Here is a 25,276-nt window from a genome sequence, read left to right as displayed (position 1 = left end):
TAGCATGGGCTAGCTGGCCTGAGAATGGGGGAGTGCTCAGTGGAACAGCAAGTACTACTATCATTTTAGAGGCTGGAGCTTGTGTTTTTTATCTTCGCGTTCACTTACTGGCTCACCTCTGCTAGCTAATACCGAGGGGGTCAGGGACATAGCTCTGCCCACACCCCTCCCTTCGTTAGCAGGGGCTAGCACTTCTAGCTGTGCCAGTCTATTGCAGTCTCTGTGCCTTGATTTGCAAAGACAGTGACTGGCTGGCCTAACGTGCGAGTGAGGGCCTTGCACTCGGTCTCTGCTTGAGCACTCTCACTGGTCCAACCACAGCCTATCCTCTACTGGACTAAATATACTGCGCAGTAGACTTATTTTTAGAATTACTATGACAACAGAAATGTGCTCCCAGGAAACCATGTCAATCCTCTCCTCGGCTGGAGAGTGAGTCACCTCATGGCAGGGTCTTTGAGGGATGTGGGCGGGGAATAGCCAAACATCTCATTGATGTTACATAGCAGCAGGAGCTGTGTTCAAAGCTAGCATGCTCAAAGCATGTAGACAAACAGCAGTTCTGTTCTGTATTCACACATACGGTGCGTTGCTTCTGATGTCTGACTTCTGCTACCTCTTCTTACTCTGCACAGTACCTTCTTCTGTGCTTCCTCCCAATGACTTCACTGGGACAGGTGCTTCCTAGATTCAGACATTTGTGACCAAACTGGGACCTATGGTCTTATTTTCTGATGCATTAAAAGCACATTCATTGTATTGTTAGGGCTCATGTTTCCTTATAGACTCATAGGTCAGAAGTGACCAATCTGATCATCTAGTCTGACCTCCTGCATAAGGCAGGCCACAGAACCCCACCCATCCAATTTTATAACAACCCCTATCCCAGGACCGAGTTATTGAAATCCTCAAAATTGGTTTGAAGACCTCAAGCTGCAGAGAAACCACCAGCAAGTGACCCGTGCCCCACGCTGCAGGGGAAGGTGAAAAACCTCCAGGACCCCTGCCAATCCGCCCTGGAGGAAAATTCCTTCCCGACCCCAATGTAAGATTTGGATAATAAAATTAGACTAAAAATATGTTCCTTGCCTTCAAATATGCCCAGGGCAATACTTTCCATCCTTCTCTTTCTGATCTTGGTCCCTTTTGAATCTAATGCTCTATGAGCCTTCCTGTCTATCAGAGGAGTGGGGGTACTTCCTTGGGTTTAGCAGCAGCTGGGTGTTTAGTACGTGAAAAGGGGACAGACAATGTCAGGGTAGGTCTGCAACGCAGTTGAAGATGTGACTGCAGCATCTGTAGATACACAAGAGCTAGTGTTTATTTAGCTAGCGTGACTCCCAATAGCAGTGAAGCTGTGGCAGTGTGGACCTCAGTGTGGGCTAGCCGCTCGAGGAAATACCCAGGGTTCTGGGCAAGCTTGTACAGCCTGTGCTGAAGTCTATGCTACCACAGCTTCATTGCTATTGGTCCGCATGCTAGCTAGCTCCAGTATGTCTACACATGCTGCTGTGGCACCTCTGACTGCTGCATAGATATACCCTCAGCAGATCATTAGCAACATTGGGCCAAATTTTGATCCGTTACACACAGGCAGTCTCTTACTATCACATTTCCTCTTTGCCATGCCCTATCCCTTTCACTTCCTCATTCCCTCTCCTATTCCCTAGATGTTCCTGTTCCTTTACAGTTTTCAGTCCAGGGTCCTAGCCATAGAACAAAGGGTCTGGTCATCTTCACTGATGGCATCCAGGCTTCATTTCCATAAGAAACAATGGAAAATGGCCACTTCTATAAGAGGCAGCTTCACTTCACTTCCACATGCAAGGATATAGGGATATGGGTGGCCATCTTGCCATCTTGATAGCAGTCTAAGGCTTCCAGCTCACTGAATAGAATGGTAGAAGGTGGGCATTTTGAATAAAGACTAAAATACCCCAAGGTCTCCTGATTTCTATCAGGACCTTTTGCCCCACAGTTTTGCCACCTTCTGGCATTACTCATTTTGCCCATCAATGTAAATTTTTAGGGAGGCATGCACCAAGTGTGGTCACCATTTTCACTTCCACGCTACAAAATGTCATTACTCCAAGTGTAAGCCCAAATTGATAAGCACTAACTCTGGGCATCTCTTCAACTGTTGATCATAAGGTAATTCATGTGGTACACAGTTGGGCATAACCAGGCCCTGACCATAAGCACTCAGTCCATTGGAACAAGAGGAGAACTATTGAACTCAGTTGTGCTCTAAATGCCATAAAAGAGATCTGGATTTCTGATCAGCTTTTTTGCTGACCCCTGTGGAGGGATATCATAGGGGAAAGGGCAGATATGAACACAATGCATTGAGTCTAATTTTAAAACAAAGACCAACAAATGGATTGCTGACAGAGGGAGAGAGAGAGAGATTGATAGAAAGATAGAACACAATAGAATTTGGACCAATGCTTCTCACTGTCTGATAATGTCCATTGGAAGTGCCACCCATATATGTACCATTGAGGGCCTGGCCTCAGGGGTGTCCCACCCAAATCACAACTACATTAGCCATTCTTGTTCTTTCCAAATTTGCCTTACACTATGGGGAAATGTTTTCTTAGGGCTTGTCTACATGGTGGAGCAATGCATTCCATGGGGATGTGATTTCTAAAGTGCACTAATGTATTGTGCACTAACTGGTTCATGTAGACGCTGCTAGTGTGCACTGAGGATTCTCTAGCAGCACACTTTAACATAGTACAATTTCAAACAACATTATTGTAAAGTTCACCAGCAGGGTCTACATGGACTAGTTGAAGTGCAACACCTTCGTGTGTGTTAGAAATCACACTCCTACAGAGCACCCAACCCCACTGTGTAAACAAGCACTTAGTATTTGCAACACTCCTTAGATCCCTACATTACCTTGAAGATACACAAATACTGGAAAAATGATGTTTACTTTTCTAAGGCAAATGAAATATTTTTAAGCACGACCACTGTATTGGCACAGTTTATACACTATTTCTGCATGTCAAACTCCAATTTGTACCAGATGCAAAAAGAGAGGTATTTACCATAAATGCCCCAAACTGTGCAAATTCCTATGTCTTTTGTGTTCCCTTAACCTCAACTTCCATTCCACACAACCTCACCTCAACTATGTTTCTTGGAACAACATTGCATTTTGGTCAGTTTGTTCTTGGCTTTGTTTGACTTTGGGGCAGTGTGTGTTATAATGCTGGAGAAAGAATCCAGTATGGCAATACAAGTATGTGCATACTACAGAAGGGACAGTTTCCATTACAGCTCCTTGCTTTTACACACTCCTAACTTTCCAAAACATTCACCTTTGGAGATAAAGTTTTCCATGCCTGGTTTCTGCCTGAAGGTTAGTTAGTGTGTGCGTGCTTGCGTGCGTGCGTGCGTGCGTGTAAGGTTTAGCAAAAGCTTGTTAGTCACTTTTTCATTGTGGGAGAATGGAAAAAAACCCACATCCAACAACCCCCATCTACCCTTAAAAAAAAAAATTCCAATCTCACTTTTCTAAACAGGACTACAGTAGAACTGCCAATGTATACACTGACAGGCACAATAGAGGTGGCCCCAGAACACAGGCGTTAGGACTTCTATCCTGTAACCTGTTCTGTGAGGCTCCCTGCACCTGCACAGATCCAGGTGGGGCTCTGTTTGTGTGGAACAGCATGCAAGTTTGGGGATTAGATGTCCAATGTCCTGACTGCTGATAAGACAGCTAACTTCTGTCATTTGGGCCTACGTTGAATGGTTCAGTCTCAGGGATATGCTTCAAACACGTTGGCTTGTAACAGCATGCTAAAGGCTGCTATGCTGGCTGGGCATTGCAGGAGTGCAGCATGCACTGAATATGCTTCCAGTGCAGCCTGGTGCTGGGGAAGGAGAGGTGAAATAGAGCTCTGTGCCAGCTAAAGGTTCTCCCACACCAGAGAAATCCTCATAGCCTGGTTAGGGCAACTTTAAGTCCCTTTTACTGCTGTAGAAGCATAAAGTGGACTTAGCAAGGGCCAGAATTGCCTTGAACTTGTCATTATAACTGATGCCGAACCCCTATAGGAAAATGTCACAAGGTGGGCACTCCTGATTGATTCCCATATCTGAGCTCTTCCTACCTTCCGAAGGAGGCAATGGAAAGTGACACTAACAGGAAGAACACGGGATAGAGGATCAGTCTTTGAGCGCCAGGTTAGAATTCTACTCATCATCTAATCCTGAAAAACTCCAAAATAAGAAGTGCTGCTGCACTATTCTACTGTGTCCATGGCTCCTCCTCTCTGCACCTTTACATCCACTTACTGCTTTACTGCAGTGAGACCTCTCCTAAGTTCCCAGCATTTATGAGACTTCAGGAAGATTAATACTCAAAAATTCTTGCCCAGCCACATGGCAGACAGGCAGCACCCTGTGGAGTTGTACAGAAGTTTGTAATCCATATTAAACCAATCACTTTATAGCTTTTACTTTATTTATTTAGTACTGTACTTCATCAAAATCTTGGATCCAAACACCCTCAAATGTGGAATCAGAATCCAGACTAAAATTTTGAAGCTGGCTACTGTCAGTATAATGGAGAAATCAACACCCCAGATGTGAACATTTCCCCATTGGGAAATCTCTGACATTTGGAAATAGATCTGAATGGTGTAGTTTGGGACCCTCGCTGGTTACAGGTTAAGATGCTGAATACCCTTCCTTGGTAACTTAGATGGGGAATCCCTTCCTACCTGCAAGCTGTAAGGGGTTTGGTGGGAAATGGTGCCTTTTATAAGGAACATTATCAAGAAGCAGGAGGGCAGCAATTGAGTAACAACAGTCAGATATAAACAGCTTATATGGGGGAATTGTAGTACAGCATGCTTTAAAAATGTGTTGCATTCCCTTCTAATATATCAGGGATCTGCAACCTGTGGCACGTGGCCTGCCAGGGTAAGCCCCCTGGTGGGCCGGGCCAGTTTGTTTAGCTGCCGCGTCCATGGGTTTGGCCGATCACAGCTCCCACTGGCCATGGTTCGCTGCTCCAGGCCAATGGGGGCTGCAGGAAGCGGTGCAGACTGAGGGATGTGCTGGCTGCCTCTTCCCGCCTCCCCCATTGGCCTGGAGTGGTGAACCATGGCCAGTGAGATCTGTGGTCGGCCGAACTCGCAGATGCAGCAGGCCATGTGCCAAATGTTGCCAACCCCTGCCATAGAGGATAAGAGTCTACTACTGCTACCAGCTAATGGTGTTACTTCCTCAGTTTAATGATAGAGTTCTGCTCTATGATATTGGCTTCAAGCACTGCTAATGAAGGCTGGTGCAGGTTATTACCCTTCATCAGCAAATTGGATTGCTCCTGGGGCTGCTCATGAGAGAGAGCACACACCTTTTATCTCTATTTCACCTGGTCAAAACTAGCCCCCAGTCACATAAAACCCAAAGCCATTACCATCTGATGGCTTTGCTGTGGCTTACAGTACAGGATGTGAAAAATGTGCTTGCTGATATAAGCTTCATTCCACATGGTGAAGGACAGGGAGCTGATCTGTAATAATTTACGGCTAGTGCATGTGAACCGGTTACTGAGATAGTTGCTGTATACTGGGTTACTGGAATGTTTACTGTATGTAGATGTTGGTTTAGTTTAATAACAGGGCTTCTAGGAAAATAGCAGAAAAGCAGCACAATGGCTCCAGGTTAGCAACCTTTCAGTGTGTGTCGGGGAGGATCCTTAAGGGACAGTGCCAGAGCTGTTAGCTGGGAAGATGTTACTTTCAAGTTCCAGCCAAGTTATTAGAGTTGATATGCCAGTGCATGGAGCCAACAGATCCAAAGGCCATTATATGGTTAAAAAGGCATGCTCTGTCCCGGGGTCTCATAGTTGTCAAGGCGCTGTTCACCGGGAACAGACCGACACAGACTAGGGTGACCAGACAGCAAATGTGAAAAATCAGGATGGGGGTGGGGGTAATAGGAACCTGTATATAGAGGTGAAAGTAAGCCGGTACGGGCCGGTACGGAGGACCAGTAAGAAAAGGTGCAGTAACTACCGGCAAGAAAATGGGGCATTCTCTCCCTCTCTGACTCCTTCTCCTGGCTCCAGCAATATTGAGGGTCCGAGCCTAGCTCCACAAATGTTCGGGGCCGGGTCTCCCCCCTGGCCCCACCTGCTGCCCCCTCATGCCTCTTCTGAGTGTGCCCCGGCCCCCCTTTGCTACTCCCATGCATCTCCCTGGGTCCTGGAGCAGAGCGTTTGTCTCTCCCCATCCCCTGCAGCTCCATGCTGCCTGTCTGCATTAACTGCCCCCACAGGGTCCTAGTGCCCCCCCCACTACTGCCAGGGCAGGCTGCCTTTCCCCCTAGGACCCTTTCATTTTCCAGTGGGACCCTCCACCAGTACAGCTGCCCCCCTGCCTGCAGTCACTGCTCTTGCCCCACGCTGGGCAAGGCGCAGCCCCAGTGAGGCTACAGTGAGGGGCAGCAGCAGGGGAGGAGGCGCACATGTGATAGCAGCCCCCCCTGGAATGGTGAGGAGGATTCCTGGACCTGAGAGGGGCCCTAGGAGCACATGCAGTGATGCGGGGGTGATAGTGCTGCCGGGGGGGGGAGAAGGGGGTCCCTACCCAGAGCTCGCTGCTGCCAGCAGGGAGAGGGCTGGAGGGAGCCCTTCTCTCTGGCTCCAGTCCCAGGGCAGCCTGCCTGCACCCCAAACTCGTCCCCAGCCCTGCCCCACCCCAGAGCCCACACCCCCAGCTAGAGCCCTCATCCCCTCCACACCCCAACCCACTGACTGAGCCCTGAGCCTCTCCAAAACCCCAAACCCCTCATCTCCAGCCCCAGCCAGACCCCTCATCCCCATGCACCCTAACCTTCTGCCTCAGCCCTGAGTCCCCTCTCACACCCCAAATCCCTCATCCCCAGCCACATCCCAAATCCACCCACAGCCTCACCCACAGACCTCACCACTGCACCCTCTCCCTCCAAACCCCCTCTTATCCCCAAACTCCATCCCAGTACCTGCACCCCCTCCCTCCACACTCCCTCCCATCCTCAAACTCCCTCCCAGAGCCTGCACCCTGCACCCCTCCTGCACCCCAGGACCCTGCCCCAGCCCAAGGCCTGCACCTCAGACCTCTTCCCCCACCCAAACTCCCTCACAGAGTCTTGGGCAGGTGAGGGGGTAGAGTTTGGGGGGGCAGAGTTTGGGCAGGGGCAGGTTCTGGGCACCACCAAAATTTCTATAAACCTGCCACCCCTGCCGCAAGAGCTGGTGCGCCATACCGGGGTGGACTGGCTTCCTGAGGCAGCAATTTAAAGGGCTGGAGCCCAGGGGCCTTTAAATTGCTGCCAGAGCCCCACTGCCAGAGCCCTGGGGTAGCGGCTGTGGGGCTAGGATAGCAATTTAAAGGGCCCAGGTCTCCTGCTGCTGCTACTGCCCCGGGCCCTTTAAATTGCTGCTGGAGCTCCACTGCCACTACCCCAGGGCTCCGGGTACAATTTAAAGAGTCCCTGGAGCCTGCTGGAGCCCTGGGGTAGCGGCAGCAGGACTCTGGTGGCTATTGAAAGGGTTCGGGGCTCCTGCTGACTCTACCACCCCAGGCCCTTTAAATAGCCACCGGAGCCCTGCCGCCGCTGCCCCAGGGATTCGGCAGCAGGGCTCCAGAGACAATTTAAAGGGCCCTGGAGGGTAGCAGCAGCCAGAACCCTGGCCCTGCTACTGGAGCCCTGGGGCTTCATCAGCAATTTAAAGGGCCTGGGGCTCTGCTGTGGTAGCAGCAGCTAGAGCCCCGGGCCCTTTAAAATCACTTCATTTAAATTGCCCCAGAACCCCACGTCTCCCAGCCATCTCTGCAGCTGGGAGCTCTGGGGGTGATTTAAACGGCTTGGGGCTTCCAGATGCTGCTATCACAGTCCTAGCTCTGGGCCCTTTAAATTCTGATTTAAAGGGCCTGGGGATTTAAAGGCTTCGCCTCTTCTGATGGAGGCCACGTCCCTCCTCAGGATTCCTGAGTACTGGCAAGTCCTTTAAGTTACTTTCAACCCTGCTTATATAAGAAAAAGACCCAAAAATCAGGACTGTCCCTATAAAATCGGGACACCTGGTCACCCTAACACAGACACCTGGTAGAGGGTTTGAGGAAGTCACGTCTCCCTAAGCTTCCAGAGGGACAGTAAGCTGTGGTGAGACAGACATGCATGTAGCTCTTTTATGGCTTTAAAATCTATTTTCTCTTATGTTTTGCTTTGTCCCTGCTGTTAAGATCAGACAGTGCTTTGGTCTCCGACTCCCAAAATGTGCAGATGCCAAACCCTGTCAGGCCTGCTGAGTAATCATGGCTGGTGCACCAGGGGCCTGGGCCTGGTCTAAGAGTGAGCGAATTGTGGGATTCCACCTTAAGAAAGGTCAGAGCATCAGGTCTGATACCCGTAGAAATGCACTCAGAGAAACCCGGAAAGGGGCCAAAGGGACCCCCGTGGAACCGGGGCATTTGACACAGTCTGGATGGCATCTGAGATTAAGAAAATGGCACAAAGAAAGGAAGAACAAATAAGACTGTGGGGCACAGAACGATTGAATTAATTCACACCACTGTCTCAGGCAGGTAGAGTTTACATTTAAAGGTGCAAGGACACAGCAAACACAATCATAACATCACCTTACTTTGAAACGGGCAGTCTGGGCCCGTGGATAGAACACTGGACTGATGCTAAAGACTGGACTAGTACTCTAGTCTGAGCTCTGCTGCTGGCCTGCTGGGCAACCTTTGGCAAATTGCTCTGTGCCTCGGTTTTCCCATTGTAAAATGGTGATAATGATACATACCTTCCTTGTGAAGTGCTTTGAGAGCTATGCATGAAAAGCAGTCTTATGTCATAGTGCTATATAACATCATTTCAACCTCTAGGCCTAAATTTTCAACCTGTGCTTGGTTTTATCGTAAGTGCAAGTGTGCCGACTCTCACCATCGGTATTCTCACTATAGTGCCTGACCCTTTGTTTGGTTTTGTTGCAGACTGAGGTCATAACTATTTTCCTGGTAGCTCTAAAGATAACTACGGGTCAGATCAATGCTGTGCAAAGGTTTATATGTCTGTGTATTGAGATGTGTTACAAGTGAGAATCATTGTCATTGGTAGATTTAAGTAATGCTGTACGGCACTGTGGGGACACCATGTGGTCATTCTGAAAATGGCAACTGACATACATTGCCGTTACCCGTTTTATCCCTTGTTTGCAATATATAGATTCAGGGTAAACACTGCAGCTGAATCATGTTTATGTAGCAATGACCTAATAAAATGATGTGCCAACATGAAGGGCAGTCTAGTTATCTATTCAATCTACTTTCTAAAGCATTACGGTCAGTCACATCTTTGATACAGACCAGCTCACAGAGAAGAAAAATATTTACCTAATTTCTCTGCACTTTGATTCCTGATAAATATGAGCTAGATACTCTGAGCCAAATTCAGTGGTGAAGCTAAGATAATGTAATTTTTAACTTCTTCTGGCTCCCTGATCATGTCAATTATGCCAACTTAGAGTCAGGCAGATACTCTTTGACTTTCTCTAGGATCTCCTGGACTCTCCCCCACTTCCCAATATGTAATTTACACATCACTTCTCAGTTTGGAACACTGAGTCTACCTAAACAAGTCTTACTTAGGGTATGTCTATACTACCCGCCAGAGAGTGTTCGATGTATCAGGGATCGATTTATCGTGTCTTGTCTAGATGCAATAAATCGATCCCCGAATTGACACCTGTACTCCACCTCAGCAGGAGGAGTAAGTGGAGTCGATGGGGGAGCCGCGGCGATCGACTTGCCGGCGTGAGGACGGACAGGTAAGTCAAACTCAGATACTTCGACTTCAGCTATGCAAATAGCATAGCTGAAGTTGCGTATCTTAGTTTGAACCCCCCTGCTAGTGTAGCCCAGGCCTAAGTTGGTGTAAACTCTGGCTTGCCTTTGTCTGCTGTTGAAGTCAGCACTGGTGCAACTGCACTGATTGCTGAGCTAAGGCTATTCTGGAGTGTGTACAAGGTCTTTGAATCATTTAAACTTGTCCCTTTGTGTCCACTGTTCTGCGATTCTCTATGTACAAACTAGAAAAGCAGGTGAGAGTTCTCTGTCAGCCTTTCGTGGTGTTTAGTGGTACCTGTCTGAAAATGCCCTGCTCTCTAGAGCAGGAGTACAAGCAGTATATTTTACATTTCCTTGACACCCTAAATCTGGACTGAATTCATCATGACCCTGAACATGATGTTAATCTTCAGGCACAATTGTGCATGGTTATTTAAGATCACATTGTGGTCTTACAGTCACTTGAGTAGAGCTGAAGACTCCGCTAGGGCATTGGCTCTGGCTCTGGCTCTAGCTCTGGCTATCTAATTAACGTGGAAGGAGCTCGGATGCTGCACTGGTGGGCACCAGTCAAAACTGTACAATGGAGATGGAAGTGAGCTGCAAAGTTTTGTGTTAATTGAAAGTTTCCCCAGGTTAATGGGACATTTAGTTCAGCCTACTGTAGGATAGCTCCAGCCACAAAATTTGGTTTATGGTCAGATCTTCACTTCCATAAAGTTCAGGGGTGTTCAGGTGGGGGGCTTCTGTTCTGGCCCAGCACTTTGTTTGCAGTTCAGCTACATATTATGTGATATTAATGATCAATTAAAAAACCCTCAGCAGGTAACTGTCCTTTTACAGGACAAGGCCTAGGTTTTATGAAGCCCCCTGCAAAGTCAGATGGGATTCTCAGGAAAACTTTCTTAACCCAAATAGCACATTAGGGAGAGGAGGGTTTGTCAGCTCAAGAGTGGGGGACTTACATGGGTCTTCACATGGAAGAGTGAGGTTCCAAATTAGCATTTCAAGGTGTCAGTGAGAGGGTATGTCAGGCCAGCAGAGAAGGTATAAGCTCTAGTCTGGGGCTTGGGATACCCAGGTCAATGCCCTGCTTCATAGAGTCCCTGTGTGACTTTGGACCAAGTCAGGTAGGGCTACTTTACAGGGCAAGTTATTCTGGGGTAGCTATTCCCGATTAATGCATTGTGTGGATGCTCTTAATCCACATAATATCAGAGGGGTAGCCGTGTTAGTCTGGATCTGTAAAAAGCAACAGAGTCCTGTGACACTTTATAGATTAACAGACGTTTTGGAGCATAAGCTTTTGTGGGTGAATATCCACTTCATCAGACGCATACATCTGACGAAGTGGGTATTCACCCATGAAAGCTTATGCTCCAATACGTCTGTTAGTATATAAGGTGCCACAGGACTCTCTGTCACTTTTATTAATCCACATAAGGGCATCCATACATAGAGTTAATCAGGAATAGTTAATCAGCTTTAACTTCACACTCTACCTAATTCCAGATTAATTTTCACATGTAGATAAGGCTAAAATCTCTTTTTGTCTCAGGGCTTGGCTACACTCAAAACTTCAAAGTGCTCCCGCGGCAGCACTTTGAAGTGCGAGTGTGGTCGTGGCACCAGTGCTGGGAGAGAGCTCTCCCAGCACTGCACGTACTCCACCTCCTCATGGGGATTGGCTTGCAGCACTGGGAGCCGTGCTCCCAGCTCTGGGAACTGTTTACACTGGCGCTTTGCAGCGCTGTAACTTGCTGCACTCAGGGGGGTGTTTTTTTCATACCCCTGAGTGAGAAAGTTGCAGTGCTGTAAAGCGCCAGTGTAGCCAAGGCCTTAGTTCTCCATCTGTCAAATGGGTATTACAGCACTTTCCTACCTCACGGGGTGGTGTGGGGATGAATACACTGAAGATATGTCAATAGCGGCCATATAAGTGCCATAGATTGCAGGAGATAGTGTAGATAGAACACAGCCGCAAAATGTATGGGGCCTGCTGTGATTACATGACTAGAGCCAGCCCTGCTCTCTTAATCAGGGCAGGTTCTTTATCACTATGAAGGAATGCGTCAGTGTCCTTCAGAAACAATGTGATTACCCTTCCCACAAGTGGTATCACCTCTGGGATGCTGCACGGTACAGGGCATGTTGTTCTAACGTTGCTAGATAAAATTCCTTACCAAGTTCCAAGTTTCTCAAAAACCTCACAGCAAATGAAACGTATGTGGAAGGCTCCAGCTTCTTTGGGGTATACGAACTAAACTGTATCTTTATTTACTTTCAGCAAACATCTATAGTACTTAAAAATAGAGCTTTTAACATCCATTACGTTTGCCAAATAGTTGAGTAAAAAGAGTGTAAAACAAGAATGGTCAGGTGATTAAAGCATCAAACTCCCTTAAACTCCCTTGACAACCCCAGCCATAAATCTGTCATTGCAGCAAGAATAAGGAAAACGAACTATGCTGTAAAAAGTCAACCCATTGCTTCTTTCTCCATAGCCTTTTTTTCAGCTCTTTCTTCCTTGGGTCTCAAAGATGATCAGCATTTTAACTGGGAACAAAATGGATGACTCCTTTCCCTCTTTCAAACAGTCATTTGGGATCACCACAAAACTCTCTAAGCGTGCCTTGGGCTGCTGGACTGATGTCTGGGCGTGAGACAGGGGAAGAAAATTCACTGTTTTCAATAAAACCTATTCTGACGTCCTTGTAAAGCTATGGTCTCAGTCAGATCCTTCAAGTATGAAATGGTAATTAGAATAGCGTTGCCAGCTGGGTTTTGTTGGCCCTGTATCATCGATGGTGTTCAAAACATTCGTATAAAATCCTTCCAGACATCAGTTTTCAGGCTGTGGGGAACAAATGTTTCTCTAAAAGAGATTAAATCAGTTTCCTCTTCATTGTCAGCACTCCAAGGACCTAGTGATTTTTATATCTCATCAGGGTCTTAAGAGTCTTCATCATTTATCATTATGTTTAGCTAGCGTTTCTAGGAAAGCAGTCTGCTTTGTGCCCATCTGCATAGCCAAATTCTCCTGCATTCATCTATGCTAAAGGCAGATGATATCAATCACATGAACTTTCCATTGACATAAATGGGAAGTGTGAGTGCTCAGCATCTCTGCAGCTTTGGCCCGGCTGCTCAGGAGAGTGCAATATGACCTGTTTTATCTCTGTGCTTTACCAAGATGGAAACTTTTCTACACTGGAGATGAGACCCCTGCAGGCTAGAGATGGGCTAAGGAGACCGTGTTTTCAATTTGGTTTTGCAAAGGCTTCTCATTCAAGTTTTGGTTTGACAAATCCAAAACCAAAGCTAGGGCTGCTTCCAATCCAAGCCTTTTTAAAATTCAAGCTGCAAATGTTTTCAGATTTGGATTTAGCAGTTTGGGGTTTTGGACCACCAGTAGTAAGCTGCATGGAAACACTACCCATTATAATTGCTTGCAAGGATCAGAGATGGATTCAAGCTACGATCATTAGATCTGGATTGCAATTATACAAACCCCTATATTCAGGAGTATTAGAGCTGAGATTTGGTTCAGCTTGTTATGTAGATACAAATATGGGCCATTTTCAAAATTTGGTCCCAGATCTCGATTCAGATTCCAACCATTACCTGAGTTCAGGGGAGTTTGGCTCAGAGGCTTAGATCAGGCTCATGACTAGCAAGGATATTACATTACATCACAAGAACAAACTCTAAACAATGGGTCATTGCCCTGTAGGGCTGAGGACTTATCCATCATAGCAACTGCTAAGGGCTGATTAACCCTTTCAAGGATGTCCGAGGTATGATCTAGTATTTTAAAACTTTCTTCAGATTCAAATACATGGAACTATCTGATTGTTCAACAGTTACAATGGATTAAATTCAGCCTTGTGTGCAGGGGCAGCTCATAGTGGATGCACCATTCGGTCCCACTGAAACCCTATTTTGAGGGCTCAAGTAGTGCATTAGCCTAATACGGCAGCTGTGCATGGGGTGAATGTCACTTAGAGTAAAGAGAGACCTGGACAGATAAAGGAAACATACAAAGTCCTTGTGAACTAGTGTTAAAAAGCAATTCCATTTCCCACTGAGGAAACAGACTTGGTGCTGAGGAGTCAGTGAGAGCTTGGAAAGAACAGCTTTGAGTCCTGGTCCTTTTCAAAATATAAGAAACCTTTAACTTTTGAATGAAAGCAAACATCTACTGGGACACCTTCTCAGGCAGGGGATAGTATAAAAATATGCCATAAATAAGGGAATTGATGGAACAAGTGGGTGAGTATCAAATTTAGAATTTGGAATTAGCTCTCAAAATTGCCTTTTAAACACCAGTTTAATGATGCTTTTGGTGGTTGCTTAAGACAAGTTTCACTGCCTATGTGCTTAGCATGAAAGGATAACATCTAAAAGCCGATGGATAAAAGTTCTCCAGCAGATGGCGCATCCACCTGGGAAGTTGTTCTGACCACAGTTTGGAGATGCCTCAACGCCTCACTTCTGGAAATGACATTTTACAGTAGCTTGGGGAATGGTAGCAAACATTCACCAATTGCATTAGGTTTAGTTTATCTTGGTCAAGCTGTATTTAAGTTGGTTTATAGGCTTGCCTCTCCCTCCACCGCGAAAACAAAAACAAAACCCCAACATCTAACAGGCTTATTTAAGTGGGTTTATGAGCCCACTCACAGAAAGGCACTTTAAAAACATACTAAATGGGGACATTTTGTGGAGTAAATCTGATGGGATGCAGAACTTAAATAGCATGAAAAGCAGAGCTCATTGAAGTGTTGTATTTGGAATATTTTTCAGTCTCATTTCAAGAGAGACATTTAATTTTTTAAGAAAAAATGTATCATTCTTATATTACACTCGCTTTAAAGGACCCCAGGTGAAGACAAGCTACATTATTTTGTTCTCAAGGCATCTACAGAAGAAGAGGAGGAGGAAAAGAGAGAGAATAGACAGATTCCACCCTAACCTTTCTAAAGTGTGTGGGACACAAATTGCATTTTCTGAAAAAAATCATTTTGTTGAAAAATTCCTGTGCAGCACTAATTCCAAACATATTCTCACCTAGACCAGCTGTGCACATCATGCAAGCATGTTAACTGCATAGCTTTTCAGTCCCCTTGTTGGTTGATAAGGAAAAAATCCATTTGCTTTGATTTTAAAACTGACTGAACTTTATATTTTAAATGATGGTTTCCCCTACCCCTGCCATTGCATAAATTGCTGATCCAGCCTCAGAAGTGGAAAAACTAATCTTCATCTTTACTAAGAAAGCACCTTGTGTTACTGTATAAGGCCAAGGCTAAAAAAAAAAAAAGCACCTCCAGGCTCAGGAAGAAGATGGTGTTCATAGCACAAGTGGAGGAGGAAGAGAGTGAGAAGATTGTCTCCGTCCTCTGATCCAAGTTGACAGGAGAGCTATGATTTGGGTTTGGTGTACAAGCTTATCCATGTTCCATGTCCTTTGGGATGTGGTTTGAAGGTTAGGGACAGTATCTAGGCATGTAGCCAGCTAGTGCTATGAGCAGATTGTGCTAGCTGGCACAAGCAGAGTCAGGCAAACTACTCCTGCTCAGAAGAGCTGCGAAAGCACCCAGCAGGGTATAGCAGGTAGTGGCCTGCCCCCAGCTATGTTAATAAGCCATTCTTGGGCCAGGCACATAGCCTGCTCTGCCACTCGCCCTCCCCTCTGTATGGCTACATCAGATGCGGACAGGATTCTGCAGTAAATCTTTGACACATAGTACAGCTATTCATGGGTGAAGCTCATTAGGTTCAGCTTGGATAAATATCTCAAAGGTGTGACCCGTATGCAAAACTTCTTGATCTGGAAATCTCACCTAGCCAGGCTCTTGCATGAAATTTCCAGGTTCAAATGAGGTTGGACGTGTCATCAGAGAGCCTTTCTGATGATGGGTAGGCAGGAAGTAAGTTATGATTACTGTTACACATACTGGACATTGCACACATATTGTGCATCCAGCGAGCCTGGGCTGAAACACGGTGAGAGTTATCCTCCAATACAAAACACAACCTGGCTTCTGGCTCTTTCTGATTTGAGGACAAAGGATCAGCTCGGTTCTTAGCAGTTAGAGGCCAGATTCTGCCTGGCTACTGTGGCTGCACAGTGAGACGAGGAGGGAGTGTTGTAAGGAGCCTTGTGACTTCCCCAGCACAGATCACAAATGGGCCAGGAAGAATTGCTATCCCTGTACTTTGGGAAGTGAAGTCCACCCCTCTCTGCAAGCCTGAGAACCACTTAAAGCCAATTTAGTTCTCAAAATAGGGCTCAAGCAGTGCCCAGACCTCATGCTGAGTTAGCCCTTTGCACAGGCTGAGCGTTGCCTGGCATGTTGAAGTGTTTCCGAGTTCATTTTTTAAATTCAAGGGGACGCTAGAGTGGTACATTTTTAGGAAGGACCTGAACAAGTTGTGGGCACAGTCCAGGTGTATGGGGCTGGATGGAAGAAGGCACAACTTCACTCCCAAAACAGTCATTCCCCCTCCACCCCCAATAATCTTGGTTTGTTTTTTCATTAGAAGACATTGGATTAGTTTCATTCATACTGGAAGGTAAAAGTCATTGGTTCTGTGGAAAGGTCTGTGTTTTCCAACACCACTCCATGAAGGCACTGGGAAAAGAAGCACACTACGTGTACAGCGTGTACTAACTGGGGCAACAGTTTTGTTCTTCTCGGACCCTAATGAATCTACGCTACTGAATCTATCTGTTTCACTGTCCCAGCTGCGTTACTGAGCCTGTTAGTCAGTAATGGCGTGTTGACTGTGGGAAATCATGGTTACGCTGTGGGCAGGGCCAAATTCAAACTGGTAGAGTGTGCACAAGAGTGTGTATACACATTTACAATTGCTCACTGCAGCCCTAGAGAGAACTGAAGTGTAGCTTCCAATTAAAAAAGCAGGTTCATCCTAAACCATCACAAGCATAGTGCCTGCTTCCATTATTTACAAACATCTTTTAATTTCATTCCAACATACCTAAACAAGGCACTGGCTTCAGGCCACAGCGAATACAGCACAGTTTCAATGCAACAGACACACTTTAATGACCTTTGAAGCCCAGGTGAAAATGCATTTGAAGTTGATCCAGGAATGTTTGTTGGCCCTCACATTGTTCTGTTCAGAGTGGAATGTATCTACTTTCTCTTCTATGTCCCTGTTTCCTACTGAGAGAGCTTTCTGTACAGTCATGATGCTGTGAATAAATCAGGCCCTAATCAAGCAATCGGCTCTCCACTGCAGGACCCTTGAGCCCATTTGGCGTGCCATTGAAGGCAATGGAATTCCCCAGTGGGTAGCGGCTTACCTGTGTGGATGTAGCTGTGGGATTTGGGGCCTTCATAGACATATTCGTTTAGATCCAAATCCTCCAAGGTATTTAGGTGCCTAGCGTTGTTTTCAGTGGAAGTGAGGTGCCTAAATGTCTTGGAGGCTCTGAGCCCTCAACCTCACTCGTGTGGTGATGTCTGACTTGTGAGACAGCAGGGGCCTGCTCCTACAAGCTCTGCAATTCTTGTGTGGTTTCAGCTGACTTTAGTGTGGACTGGAGTCGTTCAGCACCTTGCAGGATAGAATCCTAGATGTTGACAAGGCAAATTATTTGCCTCTTTGTCTGCGTGTTTAAACACACAGTTAAGAGAGAGCTTGGAACAGCAAGGTCATTTGATTTAAAAAAAGAATGTACAGAAAAGTTTAGCATTTGTGCAAGCCCCACCCCCATCCCCCAGGACTGAACATTTCCCAGCATGGTGATTAAACCTATAAAGCCTTTCATTAAATGAATGCACTTGGACAAAAGCTATTAATGCAAAACCCCCAAATGATTTAATTTTTTTTTTTAATTTCAAAGCATAGTTTAGGGTAAAGCTCAGAAGTCAGAGCTACTCTTCTGCTAAAAGTTAAAAAAAAGAGCAAGACCCATGGAGAGAAAGATGTTGTGCTCTGTATACATGAAAACCACTGTTCTCAGCAGCTTTTGCTAGGAATGGCTGTGGGTTGTCAGGGAGCGGGTTCGGGCCCCGGTAAAAAAAAATGTTCAGGCCCCCCCAGCAAGGGTGGACCGGCTAAACAGGGCCAATGAAGCCAGGGAAGCCAGGCTCTGGGCCCCCTTCCGGACCGCCGAGCCCCAGTAATTTATACCATCTTGCCCTCCCCTTCTCGTCGGCCCTGTGAGTTGTTGCTCTGACACAGCTGTTGTTGTTGTGTCTGGGACTGCCCTTCAGTAGTTCCAGTCGCTCCTGGAAGATAAAAGCTAGTTGGGGTTTCTGCATCGCCAGGAAGGCATGTGACATGGTGTGCCTAGAAGGATCTGTTCTATCTCCCCTGTTGTTCAACTCAGCAAGATCATTTTGAACCACAAGGTGGGTTATCATTGTGCTGAGGATGCGCCTCTGGGTGTGTTTTGATCTGTGAACTCAGCAAGCTCAGCGGGTGCCAGAGAGAATGTTTCGACAATGTTTCCAGCAGGGGTATCTCAGTCTCAGTCTTGAGGAGACAGAAGAATTGCAAGTGGTCAATAGGAGGCCGTGACACACTCTCAGGGCATCCAGAACTGTAGGTTACCCTGCTACCCTTCTGCCTTAGCAATGGAGGGCTTTGTTGGTGTTAAATTGTGTGACCTGCCACCCTTAGGCAGCCAAGCAAACTCCTTAGAACTCCACCAGTCCTAACTTTGCCTTGGTTAACTCTTGGTGTACTTCAGTTCCTGAACTCTCCAGAAGCCTCGTCCTGCAGCATCCAGCCCCTGTCATGGGACGCTCGCAGAAATGACCAAGTTTGCTGTCTACAAAGAGATAGAACACACACCCAGCCTGTCGCTCAGCTGGGGACGTTCACCTCCCTCTGATATAACAGCACGGTGATGAATTTCTCATAAAAACAATAATGAGTTTATTACTAAAGAACAGAGATGGAAGTGACACTAAACAGAGAAAATAGCAACAAAAAATGGTTACAAACAAAACAAAAGTATAATCATGCTGCCTAGTGACTAAAACTTAGCTCTACAGGCTACAGTCCTTGACTAAGATAAGCAACTTTTTAGTGTCACTCACATCACATGGCTGGGGATCCACCCTCCACCACAGAACGCAAAGAGTGCTGACTTCTTTGTCCCATCAGCGATGGATAAGGCTATGTTTATGTCACGGAAGTCACAGAAGATAGTCTCCTTTGTGTTGGTTACGCAATACTTGATTCACAACAGACACCAAGGCAGACTGGTAACATTCCTTTGTCTGGGGAAGACTTGTTTATCTGCCCTGCTTGGTTACATGGTTGTAAACACCTTTTTAGTCTACACATACAACTTTTTAATTAACGGTCACACAGACATCATGCAATGCCACTGATGACCTGTGTGAGGTAAGTTTTCATTTGATAGTTTACAGGACTTTTTTATAGATAAATATCATAAGAGTAATGTGTTAGGTGTAGTGAATTTGTCAGGCCTGATGGAAGTTGCTGTTACAGGGCAATGACCGCTTTGCCAGTGGGCATTGAGAGGCTCATAGGATCACAGAGGTGACTCCATTTGTCTTTGTGTCCCTGCTTATCAAAGGGTTGATAGTCAGTGAGGTTAACTCCAGTCTCTCGAGGTTACTTGAAGGCATGTGCTGGACCAAGTAAAATGGGTTGTGTTTGCTTTTTCATGTAAATGCTTTGTGCAGGCTACACCCTTATTTATTCCAGATAGCCGGCACAACAACAAAACATACCGCCATGGCAACAGTGCTCAGTTACTGTAATTACCTCCGTGCCATCCTGTGCAGTGTGTGTTAAAAAGAACAGGACATTCATTCACTGGACAGAGCATGATTGCATCCCAGCCACCTTGCATTCTCTATGTCGGCTGCAACAGACTGAGTCCAGTGTTGCCCCTGCTGGTTTTTAAACACTTTAGTGATGTAGGAGCTGTTTCTAGATCATCCCCTTCAGGCTGGTTCTGATGGGTATTTGCACTCTCACCCCAGCTACATTTAGGGATTCTCCACAAACCATGTCTTAGGCTGGCAGATGATTGAGCTGCTAGTGTGTGTGTACGTGCATGTGTAGAACTCACCTGCCCCTCTCAGTCCATCCCGCCACACTTCTAAGTAATCACTGAAATTGTCTCTGTATCCCAGTGTTTTATTATGATCACTGATGACCCTGCTAGGTAGAACCTTTCTCAGTTCTTCTCCTGGCAGTCCTCCCTCCATTTGTTTATGCAACTTTTATTGTTTTAGAACAGGGAGTAAATATTATACAGAATCCTGAGCACCTCACGGGTGGGGCACTTTATACATACAACTATTAATATATTTAGAGACAGGCCTCCCCAGTACTCCAAATCCAAACACTTCTGACCTTTGGGGGTATTCAAAGCCCAGACACAAACCTTGATCAAAAGGACCTCTCTCTAAAGTGGGCTGTGTTAGAAAGCCTGATCAAAATTGTATGGCTCAGACCATCTCTAATAATGTTGTTATTCAGCTCCATGTTATCTATCTAGCTAATCACAGAAGAAAGAGTGACCAGCTAGCTCAGGATTTGGCAATGTTGCATAGTGACTTTCTTCTGAACCACAAGTTGTTGGTCTTGGATGCAGGAATTGCAGGCAGGGCTGGATGGAGGCAGAGACACCATACGTCCTTCTGTAGGCCTCCCACCACTTGGAGTCATGTGATTTCATCTGTATCTCAGCTTTGAGTCTTTTTTTTTTGTAAGTTTCTTGTCCTTATGGTTGTGAAGAAGACATTGAAAACGTGACCTAAGTGTAACTGATATAGTGACAAATATCAGAGTGGGTAGCTGTGTTGGATCTGTAAAAAGCAACAAAGAGTCCTTGCATCTGATGAAGTGGGTATTCACCCATGAAAGCTCATGCTCCAATATGGCTGTTAGTCTATAAGATGCCACAGGACTCTTTGTCGCTTGATATAGTGACATCTGCCTGAGTCTGCCAACAGCCTGAACCAATAGCTCTGAGAAGGGTGAACTTCCCCCGTGTTTCTCACTGGGGTGGGAACTCCAAGACCCAGCATGCTGGGATGGCTCCACAACAGCCACCCCAGCAGATACACCTTCGCTGCAGGGTAAATAGAGGGACCCACTTGCTGTCATCCCCGCCCATCCGCTGGGGAGAAGGGACCCCTGTTGCTGTCCCTGCTGCACCCAAGGGAAGGAGAGTCCCTTGCTGACGTCCTTGGGTGGAAGAAGAGGGATCATGCTGCTGTTCTTGCCTCTCTTAAAAAGAGAAGTGGGGGGGGGGTTCCCTTGCCACTGCTACTCCAGTTGGGGACCTGTGCAACAGGTGTAGAGCCACAGGGTCCCTTCTGTCATGGTGTCCCTATGGCCCTGCATTGCTCTAATTCAGCCCTGGTCCCAGGGTGAAAGGCTACAGCCTGTGTTATGCAGGAGGTCAGATTAGATGTCCGTGGTTGTCCCTGTGGCCCACAGAAGAGAGAATCCTGTTGCTATCTACCTACTACTTGTGAGCTCTAAGGCAATTCACACAGGAAGCAGCAAAATGGAAGCAGTAGCAGTAAAGGCTGCCAGGAGCCCACCAGCACTAGGACGTGTGCATGCAAGGAGAGTCATCCAGCAAAAGCAATGGCAATAGCCATGCCAATGTCGGCAGCCTGGCACTAACTTCAGTGGAGCTTCGCTGAGGCAAATGATTTTTTTAATACAGCATTCATTTGCATGCTCTGAGCAGGCTGATCATATGTTGCCAGACTGCTTGTGCTTTCGTCTAGCTCCTCACAGGCTGATGTGTTGGAAAACCTATTTTCTCTGGGAATCGCTTAGAGGCAAAACGACGTGTAAAATGGCAATGCTCTTTTGGAGAGGAACTATCTCTTACTAGGTGTTTGCACAATGCCTAGTCCAACATTCTGAGCTGGGGCCTCTGGGTGTTACTCTGCAATGGATGCATCATCATCCTGGCCAAAGACCATTACAAACCTTCACAACAAAGAGGTCTCCGCCCCATTAGAGTAAATCACTGCTATATCTAAGGTTTTTCAGCTAGGTTTCTGTATGGTACTTGTACAGAAGAAAAGTTAATGTGTAATTCACTTTTTTAAAAATGTATTTCGTCCTCTTGCTTCTACCAATGGTCTCCATCCACGCCAGGGTCGAGAAATGTTAAAGAGACCAGCATGGAGAGGCTTGCCCAGCTTCTGCCTGTGCTGTTCCTGTTCCACACAAAAGACGAGGACTTTGCCATTAAGAGCTGTCATCAAGCTGACATCTTTCTTGAGCCTTCTTTTGGAATATAGATCATTGCAAAGAAGAAGTGTAGAGGACTTCTGGTGGAGCTATCAGGTAGACACTCAGAGTAGGAAGCTGATGAGAGGTGAAGGTGTCTGCACTTGAAAACAAAAAAAACAAAAACAAAATTAAGTTAAAATGAGGGTTGCTGTAGGCTGTGGTCAGATAGGTGCTGCTGTGGGCTCAGCATGCCAGAAGGGTGCTGTGGCTCTGGGAAGAGATCCACTGCAAAAAGACTGGATCTGGCCAGGAGAGCTTCATGTTTGAGGAGCCCATCTCCTGCAGCGTGAGCTCCAAAAGGAGGCTGAATGACCAATAAAGGGAAGGTCAACCATCTGAAGCATCTACGGGAAAGGCAAAGGAAGTGGCAAGGTTGGGACAGAGAAGCTGGGAAGCTACCCAAGAAAGAAATCACAGAATTGTAGAACTAGAAGGGATCTTGAGAGGTCATCTAGTCCAGTCCCCTGCATTCAAGGCAGGACTAAATATTATCTAAACCATCCCTGAGAGGAGTTTGTCTAATCTGCTCTTTAAAATCTCCAATGACAGAGATTCCACAACCTCCCCAGGCAATTTATTCCAATTAACTACCCTGACAGTTAGGAAGTTTTCCTAATGTCCAATCTAAACTGCCCTTGCTGCAATTTAAGCCCATTGCTTCTTGTCCTATCCTCAGAGATTAAAGAGAATAATTGTTTCCCCTTCTCCTTGTAACAATCTTTTATGTGCTTGAAAACTGTTATCAGGTTCATCCTCAGTCTTCTCTTCTCTGGACTAAACAAACCCAATTTTTTTAATCTTCCCCCCTAGGTCATGTTTTCTAGACCTTTAATCTTTTTTGTTGCTCTTCTCTGGACTTTTTCCAATTTGTCCACATCTTTTCTGAAATGTGGCACCCAGAACTGGACATAATACTTCAGTTGAGGTCTTATCAGCATGGAGTAGAGTGGAAGAATTATCTCTCGTGTCTTGCTTATGACAGTCCTGCTAATACATCCCAAAATTATGTTTGAGAAGAGTAAGAACTGGAAGGATTGGGGGGCGGGGGAGGTACTCATAGTTGTGATTTGAGGAGAGAAGGAAGGAAAATAGGAAATTCTACTCTTTGGGTGACGATACCCCAGCTCTGCACAAAAGTTCTTTTACTGTGTCTGTGCAGTATTCAGCACATCACACTGAAGTTATTCAAGAGGTCTTTTTTTCATTTTTTAAAAAGCACGTCTTGACCCTTAGCCTATAATGTGGAATAATCAATACAGAACAAGTTATGTCAATGTATAATCTTAAAAGCCTTTATGGTGTTCTTTTAAACTTTATGATATTATAGTAATTACAAACTCAAGGAGTGCTGTACACTGTTTGCCAGTAAGATTACATTAGTTTTCAGCCAATATTTAACTTTCCAGTAAGATTAGATTTAACGTTTCGTTTAAAATAAACATAGAAACTAGAGTACAATGTAGTTATTTCACTGGCCAGTATATAGCTTAGTCTAAGCTGGTAGTTTCTTGAAGCTAAAGATTTTTGTCTACCCCTCAAGATTATTGTAACATTAGCAAGTGAAATTTTAAGATCTCAGTTGTTGCTGTGAATTTAATTACACGAAGACACAGAAGAGGTAAGTTTCTGTTAATAATTCTTCACTTCCAATAGAAAAAGCACAATACCTTTTCTTTTGAATCTTTTCCACAGAAAAGCATAAATAATGAACCAATTGGAATGCGCATGACAATTTTTAATTTTACTTATTTTCACAGAAAATTAATTAGGTCATGTTACTCTTACACAGTTGTGTGAATATGTGCACACACACACACATTCAAGGAGAAGACATGTGATAGTAGATTTAATTGAGCAGAGGAAGGCATAACAAGATCCAGTGACTGGATGGTGAAGTTAGAAGAATTCCAATTGGAAATAGAATGAAAATGCTGATCAGACAGGATAATTCCTCATTGCAGCAGTTTACCAAGGGATTGGTAAATTCAGCATCACTTTAAGTCTTTACATTGAGATTGGATTGGATACTCTAGCTCAAACACAACTCATTGAGCTTGATAGTTTTTATGCATGCAGTAACAAAGAATAATATCCACTGAAGGAATTACTGGTTGAAATGCAAAGGCCTGTGCTATGCAGGAGGTCAGACTAGATTATCATTATTAGGCACTTCTTGTCTTAAATATCTGCGAAATTGTGATCCAATCACAGCTTTTTATTTTATTTTAAACAAGCAAAAAACAAACAAACAAACCAAAACACCCGAGGAAATAAGCGTCTTGTTTGAGCTTTTAGACAAAGAAAATCTGAAGTTACAGTTCCCACCGAAATCATGATACACCACAATGCGCAGACAGAAATGCAGTAACACAGCATATTATGTAGTAGCACCAAATATTACATATACAATTGTGGGCAAATCCTACCCTTGGCTAGAGGGGGACCCCTGACGGTGGAACTGGTGTGGTTCTGGCATGTAACAAAGGCAAAATTTGGAGGGGGCTGTGTAGAAGGATATATTTCCAATGAGGTGTTCCAGCAGCAAGAATGGGACAGGTAGGGGCAGATATTCTGGTTTGGGACTGGAGAATCTGCTACTTTGCACTCTTCCCACACCACACCTGGGGGTGCAAAGGCCACAGAGGGCACTGCAGGCACTGTGCGTCAGTAGTCTCTGTGTAATAACTGCAACGACACCTACCTGAAGAGCAGGATTCCTTCCTCCTGTCCCTCATGCCTGGCACTCAGCTAGCACTTTGTGAGGGGTGCATATTTGGATATTATGCTCTTCCAAATGCATTTGTATGTGTTGCGTATGGGCATGCCAGATTTCATTTTTTTTAGATGAATCAAGAAATGGATCGCTGAATTCTGTGCTGATATATCTTGTGCAGCCTCATTGATTTGAATGGCACTGTCCTAGCTGCTAGTCAATGCAGAATTTGACCATTCCTACTAAGCCAAATCCTAAGAGTCTTACTCAACTTTTACTGAGTCCTAACTTAGCCAAAACTCTTCATTTGGCCCGAGTATAGACTGAAACAAAACTGAACTAAGAACTAAGTAAAGACCCACTTGATCCTCTAAACACATGGTAAAATGCAGACACTTGGGACCAGATCCTCAGCTGCTCTAAA

The 25,276-nt window shown here is 45.6% G+C and overlaps 1 protein-coding gene across 3 annotated transcripts in view; it reads left to right on the top strand.

The window, feature by feature from the left end:
• Window positions 1-25,276, top strand: part of KCNE2 (potassium voltage-gated channel subfamily E regulatory subunit 2) — a 188,280-nt gene that overhangs the window by 162,082 nt on the left and 922 nt on the right. The window lies entirely within an intron of this gene.

This window comes from Gopherus evgoodei, chromosome 1 (genome assembly GCF_007399415.2).
Source record: "Gopherus evgoodei ecotype Sinaloan lineage chromosome 1, rGopEvg1_v1.p, whole genome shotgun sequence".
In the NCBI taxonomy this organism is placed as follows: Eukaryota; Metazoa; Chordata; order Testudines; family Testudinidae; genus Gopherus; species Gopherus evgoodei.
The sequence above is the reverse complement of the archived record's forward strand: the minus strand, read 5'-3'. Positions and strand labels throughout refer to the sequence as shown.